Source organism: Acomys russatus, chromosome 32, assembly GCF_903995435.1.
Source record: "Acomys russatus chromosome 32, mAcoRus1.1, whole genome shotgun sequence".
Classification (NCBI taxonomy): domain Eukaryota; kingdom Metazoa; phylum Chordata; class Mammalia; order Rodentia; family Muridae; genus Acomys; species Acomys russatus.
The window spans coordinates 33,889,913-33,914,585 of NC_067168.1; the positions used below are offsets into that span (position 1 = coordinate 33,889,913).

Sequence of the window (24,673 nt, forward strand, 5' to 3'; positions counted from 1 at the left end):
GAACCCAGGCCCTTGATGGAGGCCATAGCTACAGGGTGTACAGAGGCCCAAAAGTTTCCTCAGCAAGTAAACAGCATGGCCAAACCAAGCAAGCCCCCAGAAAAGAGGGTGGGAGGCCGGTATCCCAGGCACTATGGTCTCTATGAAGTGGCAAGCCTACGTTAAGTGTTAAGTGTCTAAGTGTCGTCGGGAATGAGGGATCAAGGTGCGGGAGGGGTGATTGATTAGGTGCCAGGGACCACATTCATCCTGGGAGATTATGTTAATGTTTGAAATAGCGATGTGAAGAGCAGACCATTCGTCACCCCCAGAAGGCTGCGGAATGTGTTGCTGTCAGGCTTACAGGCTTGAGCTCTTTATGTGGGATGCGGAGGCTCAGAGAGCCAAGCTCTCACAGTAATGGGTGTGAAAGTCTACTAGGACAGTGCTGCTTTGCTGGGGTCTGTGCAGGGAGTTCCCGGCCATCATCAAACAGAGGAAATAATGATCATATCCCATCCATAGTTGGCCTGGGACCAGCAGAGAGAACGGTTACTATTGGGGGTTCAAGTTAGAGTCTAGGCCCAGGGTTCAGTACTTATTGTTTCTGCCAGTCCTCTTGGCCAGTGCCGGGATCAGGAGATATGACCTGGGGGCAGACGGGGGGGGGGGGTGGGGGGGGGGGGGGGGTCATCCTCAGCCCCTTTTTGGGCTTAGGGTCTAGGTGCCCGGGGAGTGGTAACCTGGAGTGAGTATATTGACACTGCTTATGGATATAGGATCCTTGGCATAAATAATGCTAATCTGAGATGGCTGGCTAATTAGTGGGTGACATGGTGAGGAGCGGTTGGCATCCAGGTTTGAACGTGTGAGCTCCCAGCTTCCTCAATGTTCTTCCTGAAATCACCTGGGCCTCTGTACCTCCCTTTCCTGGTGCTGGGCCTGAACCGCAGTAGCCCCCATCCTCCTCTTCCTGTGAACTCTCAATGACTCAGCTGCACTTGGAAGCCGCTACAGAGAAAGCACTGTAGGAAAAGCTGTTCCGGAACAGGAGTCAATTTAGGCTCAGGAGTAGCATTCTGCACTGCCCAGGCTATCAGCGGGCACTGCCAAGTGCAGCCGTGTAGGTTAATGGAGGAAAAGTTGGTCCCTGGAATTTGTAGTGCATGCTTTTCCAAGTTCCCTGTGGGGCGTTAGATATACCAGTTAAGGACCCTCCAGGATTTTGCATTTTATGAGCAACTCAGAACATTTGTTTATGAAAAAATAATGTACACTACATGCATGAGATGCCGATCCATCTGGACTAGTGAGCAGCCCGGATGGTGAGGATCCTACTCAGCAAACCTGTAGCATGCACCTTTGAGAGACCTGGATCCCTCTGATTTCCTTCTTTGCTGAGAGGTTTGCCTGGAAGATGAGGTGGTGAGGATGGCAACGGACAAGTCAATTATGCCTCCCCACCCACCCCCCAGAAATCATTAGAATTTTCTTCCTTGGTCATCTTCTCTCCTGGGACAATTTTCTCTCCCTTTGGATGGAGTGTGAGCATATTGCCCCTGACGTTCACCAGCCCAACAGTGAACAAGCTGCTGCAGCTGGCTTGTGGCAGAGCTGGAGCCCCTGTCTCCTGCTCCAACCCATCCTCTGGCTGGTTTTTTTCCCTCCTGGGTGCACAGGGGTTGCCTAGGGCTGTGGGAACCTGGGCAGGGATGTGTTTGGTATGGCAGGTGGGCAAAGAAGTGCTGACCCAGCGACCTTTTCTCTTGGCAACCCCTCTGCTGCTCGTGGCTGCCAGCTCTTAGTGGCTCTGTCCTGCTCCAGTTTTTCTCACCTGCTTCCTCAGCCTCTTCTTGCTGACAGCTTTGGGACGGCTTCTTGGCACAGAATATTCTGCCAAGCTGTGTCCGTGGGGGAGGGGACAGGTGTACAGCTCTAGAGGAAGAGAGCAACCGTGTGAGAGCAGGAATGGCTTTGCCAATGAGCTCCCCATCTGCTCCACAGTTCACATCTGAGCCCGACCCTCACACCAATGCCTGTGCAAGGGCTTGTGTGCCCTGTGTGTGTTTGGCTCTGGTGGGTCAGGAGCACGGCTGATGCAGAGCTGTGACCCAGCTGCCAGTGCTATCACAGACCCTCGAGCTAGTGCTGCCAAGCTGACAGCCTAGGCTTCCACTGGGGCTTCTGAGCTGATTCTGAGCTCCCCCAAACACCTGCCACTGGGGTGATAGGAGCCTCCTCCAGGGCTCCACTCCTTGCCTGCCCTACTCCTAGAGGCTGCCCCACCCCCCAGTAGCTTGGAGCCTCAAGGGCTGGCAGCTGCAAGAGAGCAGAAACTGCAGACATTGGCATTTGGGAAGAGTTTTCCTTGCCTTGGCATTTTCTTCCTCCCGACCTTATCACAACCCCATGGGGGCCTGGCTAGGGGCCAACCGTGGCCCCATTTAAAGGTTGGAAAACATGGCACCCCATAGGGAAGGAAGCTGCCTGTGAAGACCCCGTCAGTTCCTCATCTGACCCTAGGCCAGCACCTAACCTGGTGCTAACTTGTCATCTTTGTTTCTTTTACTTAGCCAGACACCCCTAAGCTGTGCTCTCTTGGGCGCTATAGCCTCGTACAGTCTGTGAAAGTATGATCCGTAAGCAGTCTGACCCCTCCACTCCCATGGGGCTGAGCGAGGTCTCCTGAGCCCCTTTTCCACCCACCCCCATCAGCACCATATTGTCCCCATCCTAGGGGGAGAGCAGAGAACATATGCTTGGGCTCAGAGCTCATTTGCATAATGAGGATATCAAGATGAATAATTCATCAGGTGCCGGAGGAGGGGAGGTGCAAGGGGAGGATGAGGAGAAGGGCAGGAGGTCTCTCCTCTCTGAAGCCTAGGTCAAGGACATTCCCACTTCTGAATGACTGTCCAGGGGACAAGGAGAACAACTCTGGGGACCTTGTGACAAGCAAAGCAGGAGAGAACGTCATCAGGTACAGCAGCCCTGGGGTAGGTTTCTGACCTGATGAGATACTTGCTTACAGGGGAGAAGACCCTTTGCTTGGACTGGGGGTGAGGGGAAAGTGACAGAGCTGGCTTGGAGCAGGGACCCAAGATGGCCATGTCTGGGAGACCACAGCTTAGCTCCTGGAAGCACAGCACCCATGTCAGACTCCATGTGCCTCACTTGCTGATCAGGGCAGAAACGCCTGCGGTCCTGCCTATATCTCAAACTGCCTTCACCTGCATGATGACCTTAGTCCAGCTACATGGTTACTGGTTACCCTCATGTACCTACCTATCACAAAGGAGGGAAAGCCAAGGTCCTGGCCAGTCATCCCCAACAGCCAGCCCTGTCCTGGAGCTCAGACAGGCCAAGTCAGAGGGCAGGTGTCAGGGCAAATGAGCTTAAGACCGCTAAGCCTTCTTCCACAAAGAACAGGATCTTGGGTTTGCAAACCCCAGTCCCATTCTCCTCCTCGGTTCCCTGCAACTAACATTCTCCAAGCAGTCAGATGATTTCAGGCCTACGGTGTCTGTGGCTCCTCAACCTCTTATGAGAACCAAAAATAGCATTTCTAAACCAGCGCCAATGCCACCATCCTGTTCCGTCTTGTCCGCCCCTGGCTATTCCTCCTTCTCATCAGCTCCCTGCTCCCAGGAATGTGTAATTAATATTTGCAGAGTGCCACATCTGGAGCTGGCTATGAGCATGGACCAAAGTCTGGAAATATCCAGGGTCCTCTGTAGATGCCTTTGAGAAATGTCTCTCTGCCTCCTCCCCACCTCCTCCCCAGCTGGCACCTCTGCAAACTCGCACACCGGCTTTAATATTTGCTGAAGATGTGGTCTCCCCCTTTCCCCCCGCCCCCCCCCCACTTTGAGGAGAGTGTGCGCTGGGCTTCCGAGGCAAGGTTAGCAGTGCCCTGAAGTGGCATGGAACCTCAGAAACATTAAGGGGCAAGAGCAGAAGAACAAAGAAAATGCTTGGATGAGGGAGATGCCAGGGGCTTGAAGTGGTCCCAGAAGGACAGAGCAAAGGCAGGGATTGTGACCCCTGGCCCCATGGTGGGTCCTTCCATCAGGACACTGACTTGAATGTGCCTTTGAAAGACAGGCAACAAGCAGCTCCTTAGGCACGCAGTACACTGAGAGGCGTGCAGTGTGACACGGGGGAGGGGGGGGGCGTGGTGGTGGTGGTAGAAGATGATAAAGGAACCCCACAAATCCCTTCCCAGATCTTCACTAGCTGCCCCCCCCAACACCATCCTAGTGGTTCTGTACATGACTATCACGCAGACCCCATCCCTTCACGAAGACCCACCCACCCCTCCATCCAGCCGCCTGCCTGCATCCCATTGGGGGCCCAGCGACAACCTCCTCTCTCCTGGCACAGATGATGGTGATTGTGAGGCGCGTCGTTGTAGTGGTGGGGGTGGTAAGGGGCTCGGGTGTGAAATATGCCGCTGGGTAGGGATTGCTGTCGCTTGCCTCCCTAAAAACCCACATATATTATTCTTTAATGGAAAGTTAATTGTCTTATTATTCCCTCCATATGGTCCTCTTGCTCGGCACCCAGCGGGGATGCATGGGGCTGAGGGGGGGGGGCTCCTGGGAGGGCGTCTGAAACGTGATGAGGCCGCTGCTCGAACATAATTGGTTACAGAGAGGCGGGTGCATCCGAGCCTGGCCAGGCCCTGTACCCTGTACTCAGCCTTGTCTACTCCCTATCTCTTTCCTTCCCTTCCCTACCTCTACTGTAGCAACTCCTCCCTGCAGACACCATGAAGCCTGGAGCACACATTCCTGGCTTGGATGGGGAGTGGTTGCTGAACTTCGGCTTCACCCTGGCAGGCACACTCTCCAGTGAGGCTTAATAGAATAAAATTTCCATTTTTGAGGAGTTTTTCTAAAAGCTGTTTCTTCTATGGCAGGAACTGCTGCCTATGATCCCTCCAGCCTAAGGTATACTTACTTTTTTATACAACACACCCGAGAAGGCATGGAGCTAGTAGGGTGGAGGGCGCCTGCCCTGGGACACCTACCCTGGGTAGGATTTCTGGCTCCCGTCTTTTACCTCAGCCTCAAGTACCAACAACCCAAGTTCCCGCAATTCTGGCAGCTTCTTCAAGTCTGCTGAGACTGGACCTTTCTCAGATCTCCCCTAGCTTCAACTCCCCCCCCCCCACCTCTTCCTTCTTCTGCAAGTATGAGGGTGCTGTGTCAGAGCTGCCAGTGATCGGAAAACCCAGAAGGGGCCTGGAAACACATACCTGCCCTTCACCCCTGCAGTCTCAGCAGGGAAAGGCTGAGGCAGGGAGTCTCGCTAGATGGCTTCTAGGATTCGGGACATGACGGCAGGAAAGTATGGCCAAGGGAGTACATAGACACTGAGGGGTCTAGAAGAATACTCATAGATGGCACCAACCAGTGGCATATGCATAGGGAGAGGGGCCTCTGGCTTCTAGCTCTTGACAAGAAGTTGCTGTGGGGCACATCCAAGGTCATGAGGAAAAGCTCAGAGTGGGAGAGACATGTATCTGCTGAAGGTAGACCCTGCTCTGGGCTCACACTGAGGCAGAGTCGGGGTTGAGCCTAGGGCCTGTACCATGAACAGCAGTTGCAGGGTAATGTGGGTGGTAATGACAGGGCTGGACTTTTACCGCGGACCTGGCGCATGTTCTCCTGCCTGTTTGAGCGTCTACTTCCACCTGGGGAAATGAGATCCAAGCAGCTCTGTCTTCGTGGGGGATGTAGGAGCCTCAGGAGAGCAGAGACATGGAAAGGTGTGAGGGAGTCCTGCAAGCATGGGGTGTCTTCCTTCGGTATCTCCAGAAAAAAAAAAAAAAGAAACTTGAATGTACTTCCAAGGGTTGGTCACAGATTTAAAATAAATTCAGATATCAGAGTGTCCTCTTTGCTTAACTCAGCCCCAGATTTTGAAAATTTGGTTTTCTCATCCCAGCTGATCATGACATATTTTGGAGACATTTTACTGAGAAAAGCATAAGGCCACCAAATTTGGGTAGGGCTGGAACAAATAGCATCTATGAGCAAATGGAGGGTGGTGTTTTTTTCTTGGCCAGAAGTCTAGGGAGCTAAATGCAGAGACATCATGGGAAGGAGATGGTAGAAGTTAAGGGGAGGGAGGCTTACAACCCAGAAGACTCTGGCTTGATTTATCCAGTTAGCCAGAAAGTCACCTGCTTGCCTCGCAATCCCTATAAAAAATAGAGTATGGTAGCTTTCCTAGCACAGACTAGGGGACAGTACAAAGCCACCAACCTCTGGGCTATCCCCAGTAATGGGGAGGTTGGTGGGTCAGGACACAGCTAGGATCAGGGATCTCAGGGTCTTAAGGCAGTCTTGGAAGACATGAGCAAAACTTTCCAGCTAGACAGCACTTCTCTGAGGTGATGACCCCTCAGTTCTATTGTCTCAGGAATTTTGGAGATGCCTACCAAGAAGGAGTGACCACTTAATGCCTATCTATAGTGCTAGACACCTCTCCACTCACATGTGCGTGGGAAGAGTGGTCTGGTGAACACGGGCTCTCCTCCGAGATCCGCCAGAGAAGCCAGCTTTGTGGCAGGACAACAGGGCTCAGCTTCTATGAAGACCCAGCCCCTTGTAGCTTGTGGAAGTAGCTGGGGACTCTGCTGTCCTCCCCCAGCTTCCGCACCCATCTCTGAAAAGTGACAAGGCTTCTGAGTCTAGAGCCAGGGGCTGGTCTTGGTGGCCCAGGGTGGGAGATGGAGGATGGGATGGAGGGCCTAGTGGCTTTCCATCTTGAGCCATAGGGGACAGTTGACCCAGTCTTTATTCCTCCCTGTGCCCTGTGCTGGATCAGTGGCAGCCATGGGGACACTTGACTCAGATTCCTGGAGCCCCAAGCACTTGGCAGTAGCAGAGAAGTAATTGGTTTGACAAACCACATCTGGCCCCGGGGGCAGCACAGGCCCCATTTCCCACTACCAGGCCGAAAATGGAGGTGTCCTCTCCCCACCTTTCCTGAGTACAGCCGTCCTCTCTCTATGTATAGAGATGTCGTATTTGGAGGAAGTAACAGAGCCACAGACTTGGTCTTCCCTACACGTCTCTCGTAGCCTTAGGAGCTGGTGATTCTGAAAGCTGGCTGACCTATTATTTCACATAGAGGGAAGAAACTGAAGTAGCTGGATCCTGAGTAGACCCCTAAGGCCCTGTCCTTGTCTCCCCTTGCCTTTTCCTAAGCTGGATAACCACATGACTGGCACTTAGGCTTGGGTGCCTAGCCTTAGGGTGCTCAGCAGGGTAAGAAACAGGCTGTGCACACACATGACTGCAGTATATGCTATGTGTGTAGGCACCACGCGGCTGTGGCAACAAGTGATCAGATGGTGACTATTCTGTGTATGGATAAGCAAAGGTAGACATCTGAAGACTGAGAAGGAGGCATCTGGGGCTCTGAATGTCCCACAAAGCCTTGACTACCGTCTCGCTCCTACATGAGGGAAGAGGACTCAGTGCTAGTGCCCTGGGAGAGATAGGCCTGCATGGGCCTGCCAGAACTTGATCTACCTATGGGATCCTCTGATTGCTTTCTATAGAGGACACAGGAGAGGCATTCTGGAAAAGAGCTGGCTGCACAGGTGTGTTGGCATCTGGCTGAAGCTAGGGAGGATGGGCCATTCCGGAGCGGTGTGAAGTCTTATCGAGGGTGGAAGCTCCACCCAGCTCCACTGGACTTCCCCCAAATCTGCTTGCTATTCTTCCTCATCCACTTTCTCCACCTCTCTGCTGATGTAAAGCCAGACCACAGCCCTCTTCCAGGAAGCCCTCTAGATCAATGCCAAGGCCCGTGGTGTCTAAGTCTTTCCACTCCCATCCATCTTTGCATCTTTAACGTACACACAGGCTGCCAGGAAACCTCTGGGAGGCCCCATCTTGTGATTTCATCGTCCGGAGTACAGAAACCGTGGCCAGAGGTCAGGGTTATTTCCAGGCCTTCCAGAATCCACCTGAACAACCAGGAAAGCGGTTAGCCCTGGTGACTCACTGAGAGACGACGGTGCCTCCACACGCTGAAAGCGGCATGAAGCGGCACCTGGGCTGACCATTGTGTATGGGGAAAGAGGATAACGTACGCATGGGCGCTGAGCGGGAGTGAGAGCATGCGTGTGTGCATGAGTGCTCCAAGGGAGGCATGGACAAATGAGTGTCTGTGTGTCCATAGAAGGGAGTGGTCATGCCTGCATGTATCCACATGGCAGGTGTGACCGGGCAAGGGGCACATATGGATCAATGTGTGGTTCTGAGAGCTGCCTGGGGAAGTGTGTGCAGGCCTACACAGGGCAGGGCGGGGACGGGAGGAGGCAGATGCCAAGAGTTCCGTCACCTAAGCAGGTGAGAACTACTTAAACGATTCATTATCCAAGCTGCGAAATCTCAGTTGTGGATGAGGAACACACATTACACACATGGTTTCCCCAAGTCATTCCCCGATGCCGTGTGCATTTTCCCTGCAATAGTACAAGATATCATCAGTTGTTTGTCAGTGCCCAGGATGAAATGGCTCCACAGTGGGGATCGTGGACCTTGCGCAGGGTAGTTCCTCATGTCCTTAGTCCAGCACATAGGCTGGACCTTGTCCCCATGGAGCTGTGGCTGGTCAGAGGTTCTGTGCCTCCTGATGTGTGTAGAAAGCGTCTCCATCGTCTGCAGACATAGCCGGTCTCTTCTTCAGTCAGCTTTGGTAGCCCACCATCCTATCCCTGCGTTAGTGTCTATGCTCTCGTGTCCCCCACAAAATGAGGGCCCCTCGAATTTCCCAGTAGCCCTAGCCCCGCCCTCCTTCCTATTGGATACGTCACTATGGTTGTAGCTGCTCCTCCGTTCCGCACCTCCCATTTGAGCACAGCTCCTGAAATGCTGGCAAGCTCTGTACCAGAGTCCTACAGTCTGGGCTCAATGCTAACTCCTGCCCTCACTCCTCAAAGACCCCCAGCCCTCCCTCCTCCCCCCCGCCCCACACTACTCCACTGCATCATTGCGCAGTCAGACTGGGTAGCTGGGTCAAGAGGCAGCCACTTGCCTCTTGATCAGGTGTTGACGGAAAAGCGCTCATTCATTATGTTCCATCTATAGGCTTGGAATAAATTGGTGTGCAGCGAATTTATTCTTTTTTAAAGAGGGACTTTACCACTGGGGAAAACTTTTTAAAAGGAACATTTATATAAAAAGCAATTACCATGCCAGGAATTTTTATGTATTCTCCCCCTTCCATCGTTGTCTTTGTGTTTGAACGTGACCGCCTCCTGGGCAGCTGCAGCCTGGCTCCATAGCAGCCCAGCTAAAGCTTCCCGCCTGGAGGAGCAGCCTCTTCCAGGAAGGATCAGCGTGCAGGGCCTGGTCCCAGCAGGGGTGTGGACTTCAGGAGCACGGCCCGGCCGGAGGTAGATTTGTGTTCCAAACTGAGTACTTTGGAAATTTCCTCCAGTGTGCGTCTTTGTCCTGAGGTTGCTCCAGTCCCTGTCTCGGGCCGGATATGTCCTTTCTAGATTCTTCTTGGCAGCTGCTGAGCACTTAAAGGCCCTGCTTCCCATCAGCCTTTCAGGCCAGCAGCTCCATGAGGGAGGAGGTAGTGGTGTGGGAGCAGGTATTTTCCCTCCCTAGGAGCCACTAGGGGAGCCACTAACGGGCACCCTGCTCTCCAGCCTTTATTGCACTTGCACTTGGTGCATTATGTAAATTGCCTCCATCACTAAGTGGTGGGGGAGCTGCTGAAGGGGAGGAGGCAGGGAGGTCTGGAGCCTATTTGTGGGAGGGGGGTAGACAGGAAACTGGGCCCTGAAAATTCACTGCTTTGCATCACGAAGGGTCTGGCATCTTCTGTTTCTGATTAGGACCCCTGAGAGCCTGTATACTGTTTACCTCTCAGACCATAGCTTTTTAGGGGAAAGACTTGGGTTCGCAGAATGAGCTGCCTCATTAGATGAGCCCTCCTACCTCAGACTGGCTTCTTGGGTAGGACATACCCATCCCGACATCCACAGAGCCTCTCTAGAAACTCACCGCCGAGCCATAAAAGGGTCAAGGCTGGGAAGATAGCTCCGTGGGTAAAGGCAAGAATGAAGAGCTGAGTTTGATTTCTCGGAGCCCACGTAAAGCCGGGCGCAGTCGTGTGGGTGTGCGATCTTAGTGAGACTGAATGCAGAAATAGGGGGATCCTGGGGGAAGTCGCTGGCCAACTAGCCTGGCATACCCAGCAACGAGACCATGGCTTGAATAAGATGGAAGATGAGGACTGACGCCTGGGGTTGCCCTCTTAGTTCCGTACATATGCCACGACATACATGCTCTAGCACTCTCCTATAGGAAACGCGCGCACACGCGCACACACACACACAAATGATAATTAAGTTTTTAAAAGGTCTTATTTGGCCAAGGAGCTGACTCAGGAGAGTTCCTAGTACCTTGCACTGCTCATAGAGTACCAGTGAACATGTGATGTGGGAGGCTTGCTATTTGTAGCAGTGCCAACATCCTGGGGCATCAGCAGCTATGGAGAGACCTTAGAAGGGCTGTGTGGTGCCACCAAAGCATATGAGGGCATGGAAGTCCCAAGCCTCGTAAAGGCTAGGAGAATGATGTAGCCACAAATCTGTCATCTTTCCTTTGAAACACAATGGGCCAGAGAGCCACAGTCTGAAGAACTCAGTGCTCTCAGTTTTCTCCGAACTGCTCCTCTGAACCTGAACTTGGCCTGAGGTCTTCTAGTACAGACCACATACTGGTTCTCCTGTCCCAGGACCTGGGCCCCATCTGTCCCCTGAATAAGAGGCCGTGGAATTGGAGGGTGGTGGGTTTGTTCATTCCTTATAAATTACACAGAGTTTGCACTCCACAAAGGCTGTGAGAGTTGACAGACTGACAGTTTACTCAGCCTGGCTTCCCAGACAGCGACTCTAGGTTTCAAGTCCTTCTTAGGCAGGATTGCTTATGAGTCCATGTGAGCTGGGCCCCTTGACTTCGGTATAAGCTCCAACAATTGTGAAAGATGTGGAGCATCTCCTGCCTTCCTCGGACTGTCCCTCAGCCCCCTGAGATGGGTGTCATTATCTGCCGGGTCACTCTTGTGTCTGCTGTCCTTTCTGATTACTTCCAAACCCCAGAAGAGAGGTCACAAACACCAAATTCGTCTTTTGGTCTGCAGACCCTAGTCTGTATCTGTGGGTCAGAGAATTAAAACCTCAAGCTGCCTTCGCTTTCAGAGTGAGGAAAATGCTTAGCTCCTCCCCTTTTGTAGCCCCTGACCCCGAGGCCAAAACCAAGGTCAAAGTAGTTCCTGTCCCTGATCCTTCAGCCTATACGATTTGCCTTTCTTTCCTCCGCTTCTACACACACACCCCCACCCGCGTGACATTTTTAGATGGATTTCAAATTTTAGGGTTTTTAAGCCTGCATTACAAGGCGCCTGGTGTAAAGCAGCGGTTACACCAGGTGAGCTCTGTTAGCACAGCAGCCCCCACTGTGTTTCCAACTCCCCAGAGACTAGCACGTCTCCTCTCCAAGCTCCCAATCTCAAAATGACATACTTATGTCGCTTCTGCGCGGCTGTTTGGTTTTTAGGCATTATCTACAGACATCCTACCTTAAGAGATGAGAACCTGTCCCACCCCCAGTCCTGGCCCTGGCCCTCCAGGGTCATCATGTGATACAGTTAGATTTGAACTCACTGCTGACCTTGTACTGATCTGTCAAATGCTGTTAAGAACTGTACATCATAGCACATACAATTGTTTTCTTCTTTCTTTCTTTCTTTTTTTTTTTCTGAGACAAGGTTTCTCTGTGTAGCCTTAGCTATCCTGGACTCGCTTTGTAAACCGGGCTGGCCTCGAACTCACAGCGATCCACCTGCCTCTGCCTCCCAAGTGCTGGATTAAAGGCGTGTGCCACCACGCCCAGCTACAATTGTTTTCTAAAGATGACAACTGTCGGGGTTTTGTTTCTTAATTTCTTTGCTTAGTTTTCTTTGAACCCATACTTATTCTGCCTTAGACTCCGCCATTTTACCTGTGTCTCCTCTCAGTCAGGCTTCTAGGTTCTAGTCACAAGACAATGAGTGTTCTTGCCTGAGGCTTCCAGCTTGCTCCAAAGAAGACCCGCTGTTGTTCTCTAAGCTTAAGGCTCTCTACACTCACTGTCAGGGCACTGTCCCTGGGATTTCTGTAGCCTCCCTGGAGGGAGTCCCCTCTCTCCTGGATCCTGTACCTCTTCTTCCTTGACTTTTTTTTTTTTTTCCTTTGTCTGGCAGAGAATGTTTTCTTTTTAAGATTTATTTATTTAAAGTATGCGAGTGTTCTGTTTTCATACACACCAGAAGAGGGAATTAAGATTCTATCACAGATGGTTGTGAGCCACCATATGGTTGCTGGGAATTGAACTCAGACCTCAGGAAGGGCAACCAGTGCTCTTAACTGCTGGTCCATCTCTCCAGCCCCAAGAACGTTTTCACTGCCTTCCTGAGAGAGGTTTGTGGGGGCCTGGCTCTTGGCTTGCAGCCTTCCTGCCCCTGTACACCTCATAGGAATCAGAGGTGGCTTGGAGTTCAGCTGGAAACTGTTTGCCTCCAACATTTTAATACAGTTCCTCCCAGCTTCCTGACACAGAGAGTTTCAAAGCATTCAGTCCTGACCCATTGTATATAATCGGTTTGGTTTTGTTTCTTTAACCAAAAACATAAAAATGTCTGCTCTGCCCAGAGTTCAAATAATTCCACACTTACCTTATGGCATTTATTTTCACTCTTACTACTCAGTGGACACTTGAAAACTACATACTCATAACCTTCATTTTTCCTTTGTTTGTTTGTTTTTTGTTTTGTTTCATTTTGTTTTTCAAAACAGAGTCTCTCTGTGTAGCCCTGACTGTCTTGGAACTCACTCTGTAGACGAGGCTGGCCTCAAACTCATAGATCCATGGAAGTCAAAGATTTGCACCATCACTACCCGGTGGGAAGTTTTTTTGAATGTTTTTTTTACTGTTTTCTCTCATTCTTTTTATCCTTTTATTATTTGTTTTTGTGAACCCTTAACTCAGATGCCTCCTTTCTCCTTCTCTCTCCTCCCCTCCCCTTCCCCCTCCGTCTCTCTCCTCTCCCTCCCTCCCCCCTCCCCTCTCCTTCTCCTTCTCCTCCCCCTCCTCATCCTCTCTTCATCTCCCTCCTCCCCTCCCCTCCTCCCTCCCCTCTCCTTATCTCTCCTCTCCCTCCCTTCCCCCATCCCCTCTCCTTCTCTTTCCTCTCCCTCTCTTCCCCTCTCTCCTCCCCCTCCCCTCCCCCTCTCCTCCATCCCCCCTCCCCTCCCCCTCTCCTCCACTCTCCCCCTCCCCTCCCTTCTTTACTCCACTCCTCTCCTTTTCCTATTCCTCCCCCCTCTCTGGTTTTCTGTCTGTACTTTTGTCTGGCGACTTCTCGGCTTTGTATTCTAATCCTTCTCCTATCAAGCTTTACATTTTACCACCATATTTTAAGTTTCTAGGATGCCTTTTTGCACCTTTTTAAAAATAACATCTTGTTCTTGTTTCATTGTTGCTACGGTGTCTGCTAGCTCTCAGTAGTGTCCCTTTTTTAGAAAACCTTTTTATTTTGGAAAAAAAAAAAAAAAAACCAAAGCACTTACCGAGAAGTTGAAGATAGTACAAAAAAAGCCCCCATCCTTTCCCCAGTTTCTTCTAGTTGCAGAACCGTAGTACAAATGTCAACTAAGGAGCCAATGCAATGCAGCTATCTGAAGGAAAGACCCCATGTAACATTGTTTTCTAGATTTTGCCCTTTTTCTCTTCCAGGATCAAATTTAAGATAGTCCATTATATTTAGCTGCCATATATTTTTTTTAACCTCCTCTACTCTGTGGCAGATTTTATATCTTTGTTTGTCCTTCCTTATTTTCTTTCTTTATTTTTATTTCATGTGCATTGGTGTCTTGCCTGTATGTGTGTCTGTGTGAAGGTGTCAGATTCTCTGGAACTGGAGTTACAGACAGTTGTGAGGTGCCATGTGGTTGCTGGGAATTGAACCTGGGTCCTCTAGAAGAGCAGCTAGTGCTCTTAACCACTGAGCCATCTCTCTAGCCCATCCTTCCGTATCTTTTGTTTTTGTTTTTGTTTTTGAGACAGGGTTTCTGTATGTAGCCTTGGCTGTCCTAGACTCACTTTGTAGACCAGGCCGGCCTTGAACTCGTGGAGATGCACCTGCCTCTGCCTCCCAAGTGCTGGGATTAAAGGTGTGTGCCACCACCGCCCGGCCACCATCCTTCCATATCTTTTTTTTTTTTATTTATTATGTATACAGTATGCATCAGATCACATTATAGATGGTTGTGAGCCTCCATGTGGTTGCTGGGAATTGAACTCAGGACCTCTGGAAGAGAAGTCAGTGCCCTTAACCTCTGAGCCATCTCTCCAGGCCCCATCCTTCCATATCTTAACATTTAAAAAAAGAAAAAAAAGTATGTGTATGGAGGTTTGACCTGCATATACGTATGTGCACTGTGTGTGTTCCTGGTGCCTGTGGAAGTCAGAGAAGGACATAGGATTCCTAGAGCTGGAGTTATGGATGGTTATGAGTCACCATGTGGGTATTGGGAACTGAATCTAAGTCCTCCGAAAGGACTTAGCCATCAAGCCCCTGTCTTAACACATTTATTTATTTATATTTATTTATTCAGTATTCTGTCTGCACATATGGCTACAGGCTATAAGAGGGCACCAGATCACATTATAGATAGTTGTGAGCCATCATGTGGTTGCTAGGAATTGAACTCAGAACCTTTGGAAGAGCAGCCAGTGCTCCTAACCTCTGAGCCATCTCTCCAGCCCCTGTCTTAACACTTTTTAAGAAGGACAAAAGCTAGGTGTGGTGACGCATGCCTGTAATTCCAGCATTTGAGTCGGGAGAGTGGAGAGTTGGAGTCCAACTGAGGCTACATAGGCAAGCCTATCATAGGTTGTAACTTAGTAATATCATTATCATCTAAGAAAAAAGAGCAAGAAAGTGCTCCTCAGTTGTTTTGCGTAGCACCTCTCCCCCTAATTTGTTTCTTTTCCCCTGAAGATTTCTCATGATTAGACTGAGGGTTTACTTTTTTTTTTATTAAGAAGAACATAGATGAGGGCTGGAGAGGTGGCTCAGCTGTTAAAGGCTCACAACCAAAAATATAAGAAGAACATAGATGAGCCGGGCGGTGGTGGCGCACGCCTTTGATCCCAGCACTTGGGAGGCAGAGGCAGGCGGATCACTGTGAGTTCGAGGCCAGCCTGGTCTACAAAGCGAGCCCAGGATAGTCAAGGCTACACGGAGAGACCCTGTCTGGAAAAACAAAACAAAAAAGAAGAAGAAGAAAAAGAAGAAGAAGAAGAAGAAGAAGAAGAAGAAGAAGAAGAAGAAGAAGAAGAAGAAGAAGAAGAAAGATGTATGTCCTTTTCAGTGTGTTGTATTAGGGCTATATGATGTCAGTATGTCTTGGTATTGGTGATGTTATCCTTAGTCACCTGGTTACGGAGGTATCTGCTTGCGCCCTCTATATTAAACTTGCTGTTTTTCCATTTATAATTAAAAAAAAAAAAAACTTCTTTGGAGGAGATACTTCGAGGCTGTGCAAACACCCCATTTCTCTCAAACTTCTGCCTGTCAGCTCTAGCTTGCCACTGCTGAAGCTTGCCTGCAGCGGTTATTACTGGAGTGTTCAAATGGTGCTTTCTTATTTCTCTCATCCCTTCTGCATGTATTAACTGGAATTCTTCGGTAAGGAAGAGCCATCTCCTTTCCTCTGCTTATATTTTCAATTATTTATTTCGGTGTGGACTCCTGGATGCTCTTTGTAGTCTACAGATGTAATTCAATGGTATCGTTAGGAGTTTTATTGTGCAAATTGCTCCGGCTCTGGAGGTCTTTCAGCCTGGCTCCTGTATTCTTTGGGCGTGCCCTTATCCTTGCATGAGCCCTTATCTTAATTTCTGTCATCACAAGATGCTCAAAGCACATCTTGTATTTTTCCTGTCCCACTCTTGGATTCTAAACTACTCCAAAGAATACTAGTTCCACTCATTGGAGAATGTCTAGACCTCAAGGTCTGGCTGCGGTGTGTGCTTATTATTGATGCTGTGTGTTATTAGTACCTTTAGGCCCTCTTGGGGTCAGGAGTAGGAAATAAATACACACACACACACACACACACACACACACACACACACACACACTCAAGTAGGTACAACATCCATAATTACACCTGTATCTGTCCTTCGTTACATTTTCAAATTGTGAAGCCACGAATGGACTGGCAAGCCAGAGGCTCACTCAATCCTTCTTCTTTTCTTTCTAGAGAATTCTTTCTCCAACAACAAGAACCTAGTTCTCTTTATGCACAAAACCATGTCTGTTAGCCCAGCCCCATTGTATATACATCATAGCTCACTTTGTATATTCTTCCTGTGCAGAATTGGTCTCTGGTTCTGAGGTTCCTGTTCCCCGACCCCAGCTCCGTGTTGCGGTTTCCCTCATTCTGTGCATCTTTAGGCAGACACAGATCACGTGATAGGAGTGTGGCCTCGCACCACCCTAGAGATCTCGAGGCACAGAACCACCGAATGCTGTGGGTAGGAGCTCTGGGTGTGGTGACGGGACTCTTGGGCTATGATGTTCATTGAGTGAGATATGGTCAAATTGCCTTCCTGGGCTGCAGGTCCCCCAGAGAGGAGTCTTACAATATTCCATTTGAGCTTTAGGGTTCCCCAATATTGGGGTTCCCCCAGTACTGGCAGAAGCAAATCTTCTGAGATCAAAATGAACCCTCTGAGTTCAAGGTGGGTCAGAAAGGACAAAGAGAGACAAAAGGCAGTGCTGAACTCAGAGAAACATTTGGACAACTTGCTTTTCTCCTTGCCTGTGCCCTTGCACCCCTCAATCTGAGTGTAAGTTCTCACAGAGAAAGCCCTGACAGGCCTGGTTCATGCATTGAGTCGTGGGGAACGCTTTCCTGAAAAAACACGTTCTGTCTTGGATGGCAGAGCACCAGCTGATCCTTAGGAAGCCCCAGTGCCCGTGTCTTTGTAGCTATAATCAAGCAAATAAGACTCCCATGGCCAGGGCGCCATTACCCTTTGGGGCAGTTGCCAAAGCCTTAGCTGGTTCCGTGTGACCAAGGACAGATTCTCTTTGAGTGTAGCCCAAGCCTGGGAGCCCTACCCAGTACCATGGCCTTACCTGAACAGTTCTGTCCTGGGAGCCTTCCCTGGTTGCCAACTCCACCTACTGCAATTGACCTCTCCTAGAAGCCGAAGAACAGAGGGTGAGTAGGGTCTTAATGGTAGCCAGAGCAAAATAAACCATTTGAATCAGATGACACGGGCCTTGGCTTCCTCATCTGTAAAAGGGAAGGTTGTCTCAGCCCTTGGAATTGTGCCGAGATGGGAAAGGAAGCAAAGTTGCTGCAGGTAACAACCAAGCTATAGGAGGGTAGAGGCAGTGCCAGAGGGATGTGGAGAGCTACAGAGGCAAGAGCTGGGCTAGGGGGCCAAAGGCTAGAGTTGGAGGTAAGGGCAAGACCTGAGGATGCAGGCAACTGGGAGCAAGTGGAAGGTTCCAGGAGCTGATGGGACAAATCCCTCTCCTATACATAGAGCTGGGCAGGTTAGGTAGAGCCACAGGCTGTTCTTGAAAAGCTCAGAGAGCTAAGATAATGGATAATGGAATGACTTTTTGCAGGCAACTGCTGGTGACAAGGAAAGATGTTTAGAAGGAAAGGAGCCTTCGCTTCCAATTTCTCTGATAGCATTTCCAGGGGCTAGGCAGGCTGGACCACCTGCCAGAGTCTACTTTATTTGCTTTTTGTCCTAGCTTCATTCTGTGAAAGATGAAAGAGGCCACAGAAGGCATTTCAGCACTCTAAAGAGGCAGTGCTGGTGGTGTTTGTTGAGGGTGTGTGTGTGTGTGTGTGTGTAAGTGTAACCCAGAGCCTCACCTGTGCTAGACAGGTAGTCTTCCACAGACTGGCTTCTCCAGCCCAACAGTGATATTCTGGGAGAGGTTATCATGGGGGTGTAGGGCTGGGATGAGAGGCCAGACTCTACTTTGACGTGCCTGTTCTTTCATCTTCAGGGTAGACTTGAATATCTGAACTTTCTCTTCCCGTTTTTTGTTTGTTTGTTTGTTTGTTTTTGGTTTTTTGTTTTTCTCCTGCAAAATTGGCTAGCAATATAGAACTCACTGCATGCTCGGCGTTCCTTGCCTGGAGTGGTTAGCCATGGAGGAAGGCAGGAGGACAGAGTCACAATAAATGGGACTGAATGAGGAAGAAGAGATGTAAGTGCAGGCCTAGGAGGACAGCCGGGGTCCTGATGAGTCCTAAGCAGGCATGACATTGGGGAATTTTCCTTCTGGGGAACTGAGGTCCAGAGAGGCCTAAGATGCCTAGGCTCTCAGTCACACAGCGAGCTGGGGTCAGATCCCATCCCAGGTCAGTGGGTGAAAATGATGAAGTCAAACTGTTGTGCCTGTTGCAGTAGGTAAAAATACATCTGTGTGACAGATGCAGTCAGCCATGAAGGGAGCTGGCCCATCGTGTGAACTTCTCCCCTCCCCCAACCCAGTAAGCCCTGGCCTTTTCTTGCCCTTCGTTTTGTGGGAACTATCCATGGGGGACGTTGTTGGTTCAGTACTAATTAAAGGCCACCACCTCCTGTCCGCCAAGCCCCTTCTCCTTTGCGCACGACCTTCTCTGCTGAGCACATCTCGCCGTGCCTCAGTTTCTTCATCTGGAAAGCAAGGTTAATACTATGTGCCCTGGTTCTTTGCTGGGGTGACATGCTGGGCTGGTGACAAGAGGAAGTGGCAATGGTGGGAAGGGTGAATGGACACCTGCCCTCCTGGAATCTGTCAAAAGTTGATGGTGCTTGGCGCTGGGGACGGGCTGGGATGGATGGAGCGGAGCACGGAGAGGAGTGGGGCATGCAGGCCCGAGTGTCTGTTTTGCTGATTGCTCCTTTTGCTTTCAAGGAGATTAAACTATTTTTAGTCCGTGCCTACTGCTGGTGAGACGCCGGAGGAAGCCTTTCCATCGCCGAGATTTTCTGGAAGCTGCCAAGTGTGGTCTTCAGCTCAATTCTGGGAGCCTCCCAGAGCCGGGCGGGCGGGGAAGAGCTGCTCCATCTGGGGGCTTTTGGGGGGACAGACTAAGATCTTCCCCGAGGTCCTTGCTGCGCTGGCCTCCTCAAACCACTCTGCCTCGGCCTGCATAAAGCAGTAATCTGATGCGCCCGATGTTTGTAACGCGTGTTTTTTTAAAAAGTAATTTATTTTCTAATTATTCCTTGTCTTGCATAACCGTGCATTGCCAAAGTGTCGCTATTTAAAATATTTATCTCTCCACACCGCAGGAGCAGCTCTGGAGCGTGGAGGGGGAAGAAATAAAAGTCCGCGTGCCAGTCGCAGGCATATTACTTTGACTCGTCCTGGCGGCTTTGACGTCTCCCTGTAAATACATTTATTTTTCATTAGGATGTTTCTGAGCTTGTGGCCCCCGGAGAGTGGAATGATTATGTTCATCTGCAAGCGATGCAATAGAGGGGTGCTCGCAGAATGAGTTCCGCCGAGAGCATCCTGTGCCTATCTGTGTTGGCAAGGGGCCCTGGGGGTGAGGCTTGGGGCCCGTTAGGCCAGACGGTATCCACTTCTGAACTTAATGTGCCCTGGATGGACACGTGGCCAGGGGCTTTGAACTCCGACTTAACAGGGAAACTGAGGGCCAGAGAGGGTCTCCTTTGGAGTGGAATCAACCTCATTGGCAAAATGGGCAGCAGGTCATCGGCTGTCCTAGCCCTGGTGCCAAAGCCTGTCTTTGCAGCTGGAAAGGCTTCTGGGCTGGAGTCAGGGAGACCAGAGGCTTCAAAGGGGGCACATGCAGAGCTGAGGCAGAGGGCCTGAGAGTGCTGCCAGCAAGCATACAGGTCACCCATCCACAGCTGCAGATATGAACCACAGCACAGAGGCTGGTCCAAGGGTTCTGAAAGCATTTCTCCTCCCACTAGTAGCTCACCCCTAGCAGGAACTAGACCTGGCTCCTCCCTCATTACGGGCTCTTTTCCAAATTTAAAAAAAAAAAAAAAATTTTTTTTTAGCTCACTGAGTCTAAGAGAGCATTTTATGCTGAATTTTAAAATACCCCCCCCCCCCCCAGTCTCTAAACTGCTAATCTCCCTGGCTAAGGGATTCTGGGACAAAGGCGAGGCCTGGAAGTAGAAATCTGTAAAATTAGCTTCAGCGGTATTAGTGTTTGCAGTTGAAGATTGAAAAATTGCTTTCCCGGGGCCTGATTGGAGGCTCCACTCTCCTCAGGGAAGAGGCAAAGACTCTATACAGATGCTGCTGGACATATTCTGGGAGGCTGTTGTGGAGCCTGTGAGCCAGGCTGCCTTGTGCCGGACTAGGAAGTGCCTTCTTCCCACGTTGCCCCCCAGCAGCTAACAGCTTTTCTAGCTCTCAGTACACAGCAGGTACCTAGTTCGTGCTCGGGAGTCCACCTGTGCCCCTTGCTCTTCCTTTTCTGAGACCTCCTGGACAGAGTTCCTTCCACCTCCCACCCTGGTTCTCAGACACAGGAGGGTTGGGGGAGGGTTCCACTGCCAGGCAGAGGGGCCAGCCACTGGTGCCTGTGGGTGCGCCCGCCCGTATGGCCCATCAGGCCTCTTGTGTGCTTGATTGCCTCTGATTGGCTGCAGCTGAATTCAGCAAAAGCTATTATTTGCCCTTGATGAGCCAATCAGATGGCCTCATTGGCCATTCAGCGCAGGCACCGGAACCTGGGGGTGGGGGGAATGGATACGGGGAAGGGAAAGGCTATGAAACAGATGTAGGCCCCAAACCTGCTGTGTGTCCACCACAACCTTCACACAGGTCACACCTCCCTACCCTCACTCATCACCCCAAACCAGGGCTCCTTACTCACCCCCAGCTCACAACTGTCCTCCAGTTCCCTGTTTCTGTAGCGCTTTTCCATGTACCCCTGCCTGTCTAGACTTGCTCCATGAAATACATCCCATCTCTCCAACCCAATGGAGCTAATTCCCCTAAGGTGCCAGAGCCTCTTGCCAGCCCGCTGGCTTGCTCCACCAGCAGTTGCAGAAATCATGGGGATAAGAATCAGAAAGATACAGAGAGCTAGACCTGGTGACTCAGGCCTATAATCCCAGCTACTCAAGAAGCTGAGACAAGAGAATCACAAGTTCAAGGCCAGCCTGGGCAACTTAAAGAGACAGAGTCTTTAAAAAAAAAAAAAAAGTGCTCGCTTCAGCAGCACATATACTAAAATTGGAACGATACAGAGAAGATTAGCATGGCCCCTGCGCAAGGATGACACGCAAATTAGTGAAGCGTTCCATATTTAAAAAAAAAAAAAAGAACGAAAGAGAGAAAGAAAGAAAATCCTGCTAAGCATGGTGGTGCACACCTTTAATCCCAGCACTCCAGAGGCAGAGGCAGGTGAATCTTCATGAGTTTGAGGCCAACCTGGTCTACAAAGCAAGTCCAGGACAGCCAAGGCTATACATAAAAATAATTAGCGCCAGGCATGGTGGTGCACACCTTTAATCTCCGCACTCAGGAGGCAGAGGCAGGTGGATCCTTGAATTTGAGGCCAGCCTGGTCTACAGATTGAGTTTCAGGACAGACAGAGAGCTACACAGAGAAACCCTGTCTTGGAGGGGGAAAAAAAAATCTAAAACAAAACAAAACAGAGGCCGGGCGGTGATGGCGCACACCTTTAATCCCAGCACTCGGGAGGAGAGGCAGGCAGATTGCTGTGAGTTCGAGGCCAGCCTGGTCTACAAAGTGACTCCAGGACAGCCAAAGCTACACAGAGAAACCTTGTCTCAAACAAACAAACAAACAAACAAACAAACAAAAAAACCCCCAGAGAACTAAGGCTATATGGCTCAGTGGTAGAACCTTTGTCATGCACACACAAGGCCATAGATCCAGTATTCATTACAGAAGGAAAAGAAGAAAAGGAAGAATTGCCATTGTAGTCATCATCGTCATCGTCATCATCATCATCGTGAGACAGACTGTCAATCCTCTTTTCCAGAGACCATAGACAGATGAATTATATACTTAGAGTTTTGTTTTCCTTGCCTGTAAAACCTCTCTGAAAGGAGTGTGGCCTTAGATTGGGGCTGGGAAATATGAAACACGGGCCTAGGGTAGGGGTGTAAAGGCCCCATGGCCCCATAGTAGGCCTACGTGAGGCTCTGTAAACTGACCTAGGGCTTGGCAGTCCAGTGGCTCTGCCCTGTTCAGGTGATATTTGAATGTCAAGAGACCAAAGCAGGTAACATGCTATAGACTGTGTGTGTGTGTGCACGTGTGCGCGTGCGCACGTGCAGACATACACGTGTCTATGTCATCACAGAGAGGCTAAGAGAACCTGGTGGGATAAGGTGGGAAAGGCTTTGGAGGAAGGTGGGGTCGAGAGAAGAGCACTACCGGTGAAGTATGGACAAAGACCTGATGGTGCGGCTGAGAGGGAGGGTTTGGTGTTGGGCACGCAGTGATGTGTGGAAAGGAGGGTCAGAGTGAGAGAGCAGAGCCTTTGCCTCAGGTCATAGTCCTTGGAAATGAACTCTCAGACATGAACCAGGAGGCCTTCCCAACCAATCCATCAAGGGAACTTTCAGCTTTTAGTGGGATGGTTGGGGTGTCTCTTCTATAGGCTCAGAGTTTATGAGACCTCAAGGTTCCCAAGTGCAGTGACCCAGATGTCCCCATCCCACGACTCAGGGCTCCAATCAGGGTCCTGGCCGTTGTGTCACCAACCTGCTGGGATTGTGGTGGTAACTGCCCCCCACCTCGGGATCCTTGGCTCTTATAATTAAGCCCTGTGCCTGACCCTCAGCTCCTCTGCCTCTGGCTGCAAGAGATGAGAGAATCTTTTTATATCCAGCCAAAGGGGCTTCTGACTTTCACATTTCACCTTAAATTCGTGATTAATCGCACTCAGGCTTTGATTGTCTCTCCAAAGTACCAATAGCCTACAGCAACAGCTATCCCATTTCATAGTCCTAATAATTATACGTCCCTGAGCCGCTCAACTGCCTGAAATACTGCACCCGTTTGTACATACCCCACCTCGGTTCGTGATGGCTGAGCATTTGATCAGTTGTGCTTGTCACAAGCCCTACCTACCTCCACAGTGAGGTTCTCTTTGACAGCTGGACTGTGCCGACTATAGAATCTGCTCCCTTGGACCTTCCCTGGCATCAGCTATGGATGGGGCCAGTTCCCTGGAGTCAGAACCTGGAGTGGAGATGGTGCGCACAGTTTACTTGCCTGGCAGACAAAGCAGGGCTGATTGGATAACTCAATAGGTTTGCCTGTGATGCACTCTTGACCAAAGCCTAGATTGGTTCCACCTAGAATGGACTGACCCCCTCAGAGATGTCCCTAGATGAGGGCAGGGGGACCAAGCCTTTGTCCTCTTGTACATTACCCAGAGCACAATGGGGCGGATGCTCCCTTCTACTCAGGCATGGCCTAGGGAAAGAGTCAAAGGTGAGTAAGTATTCAGCAGCAATGCCCTTGGCATAGGTGGAATGAGAGTGATTTAACTCCTGCCCCAGCCCTGGATTGTCTCCTCCCAGATCTGAGGCCTCAGGTGAGCCCCTAGGGTCCTCAGCCAGGGCCACACATTTTAATGGGGGCACTGCCAAGCCTCCAGTTCGCAGGATACAGTGAGATCTGAGTGGCACTGGAGCATGTGGGTGAGCTGTGGGCTGCACACACATGGGTCAGAGCCAAGCTTCATTGCTGTCCAGCTGGGAGCCTCACCATTTAGGCAAACCAAGGCCAAGAGCAGCCTGGGTCTGAGGAACCGGTGACGCAAGCCTGTAATCCCAGGAATGGGGGTGAGGCCTGGGGAAGGGGGACAGAGATAGGGTGTTGTGCTCCAGGCTAGCCTGAGCTATAAACAAAGACCCTGACTCAAAGAATAAAGGTTTTCTGAGTTTTTGGGCAAGGAGATGGGGAAGGAAATAGTGTGTAGGGGGCAAGTGAGGGAGTCTGCTCAGCCTGCTCTCGGTGGGTTAATTAGTTAATGGCAGATGGGGGCCAGGCTGGATTCAGGAGACTGGAACTAGTAACATTTGTTCAACAAAGTGACCAAAGAGTAAAGAGCCATTAGGCAGCCAGGGGACAGGGCTTAGAAAAAGACCCTGATGGAAAGAACAGTGATGATGGGGCCACCTCAGGCAGGTGACTGTCCATGGTAGAGACATTGGGGGCCACCAGGGTTTAGTCAAAGAGCCCTTGCCGGCTGGGCGTGGTGGCACATGCTTTTAATCCCAGCACTCAGGTGACAGAGGCAGGCAGATTGCTGTGAGTTCGAGGCCAGCCTGGTCTACAAAACGACTCCAGGACAGCCAAGGCTAACACAGAGAGACCTTGTCTCGAAAAACCAAACACAAAGAGCTCTTGCCAAGGCCATGGATGGGTTCCTTTTGTTGAGGCCTTGCGAACAAGGCAGATTTGAGCGCGCCAGGCACATTTCTTGTTTGAAAGAGCCCCGTGCAGGTCTGACGACAGCTCTTAGGTGGATTCCATGTCTGTATTTGCCACAGTGGCCACATACCCCTGCAGCATCCGCCTGCAGCTGGTGTGGAAGGGCAGGAACCTAAGGGCT

The 24,673-nt window shown here is 50.5% G+C and overlaps 1 protein-coding gene and 1 non-coding gene across 5 annotated transcripts in view; both read left to right on the forward strand.

Annotated features, from left to right (window-relative positions):
• Cacna2d2 (calcium voltage-gated channel auxiliary subunit alpha2delta 2) overlaps window positions 1–24,673 on the forward strand; it is a 133,457-nt gene that overhangs the window by 26,513 nt on the left and 82,271 nt on the right. The gene's annotated exons all lie outside the window — the stretch shown is intronic.
• On the forward strand, window positions 21,280–21,386 carry LOC127184475 (U6 spliceosomal RNA). Its single transcript, XR_007830120.1, has one exon. It is a non-coding gene; the product is annotated as a U6 spliceosomal RNA (small nuclear RNA).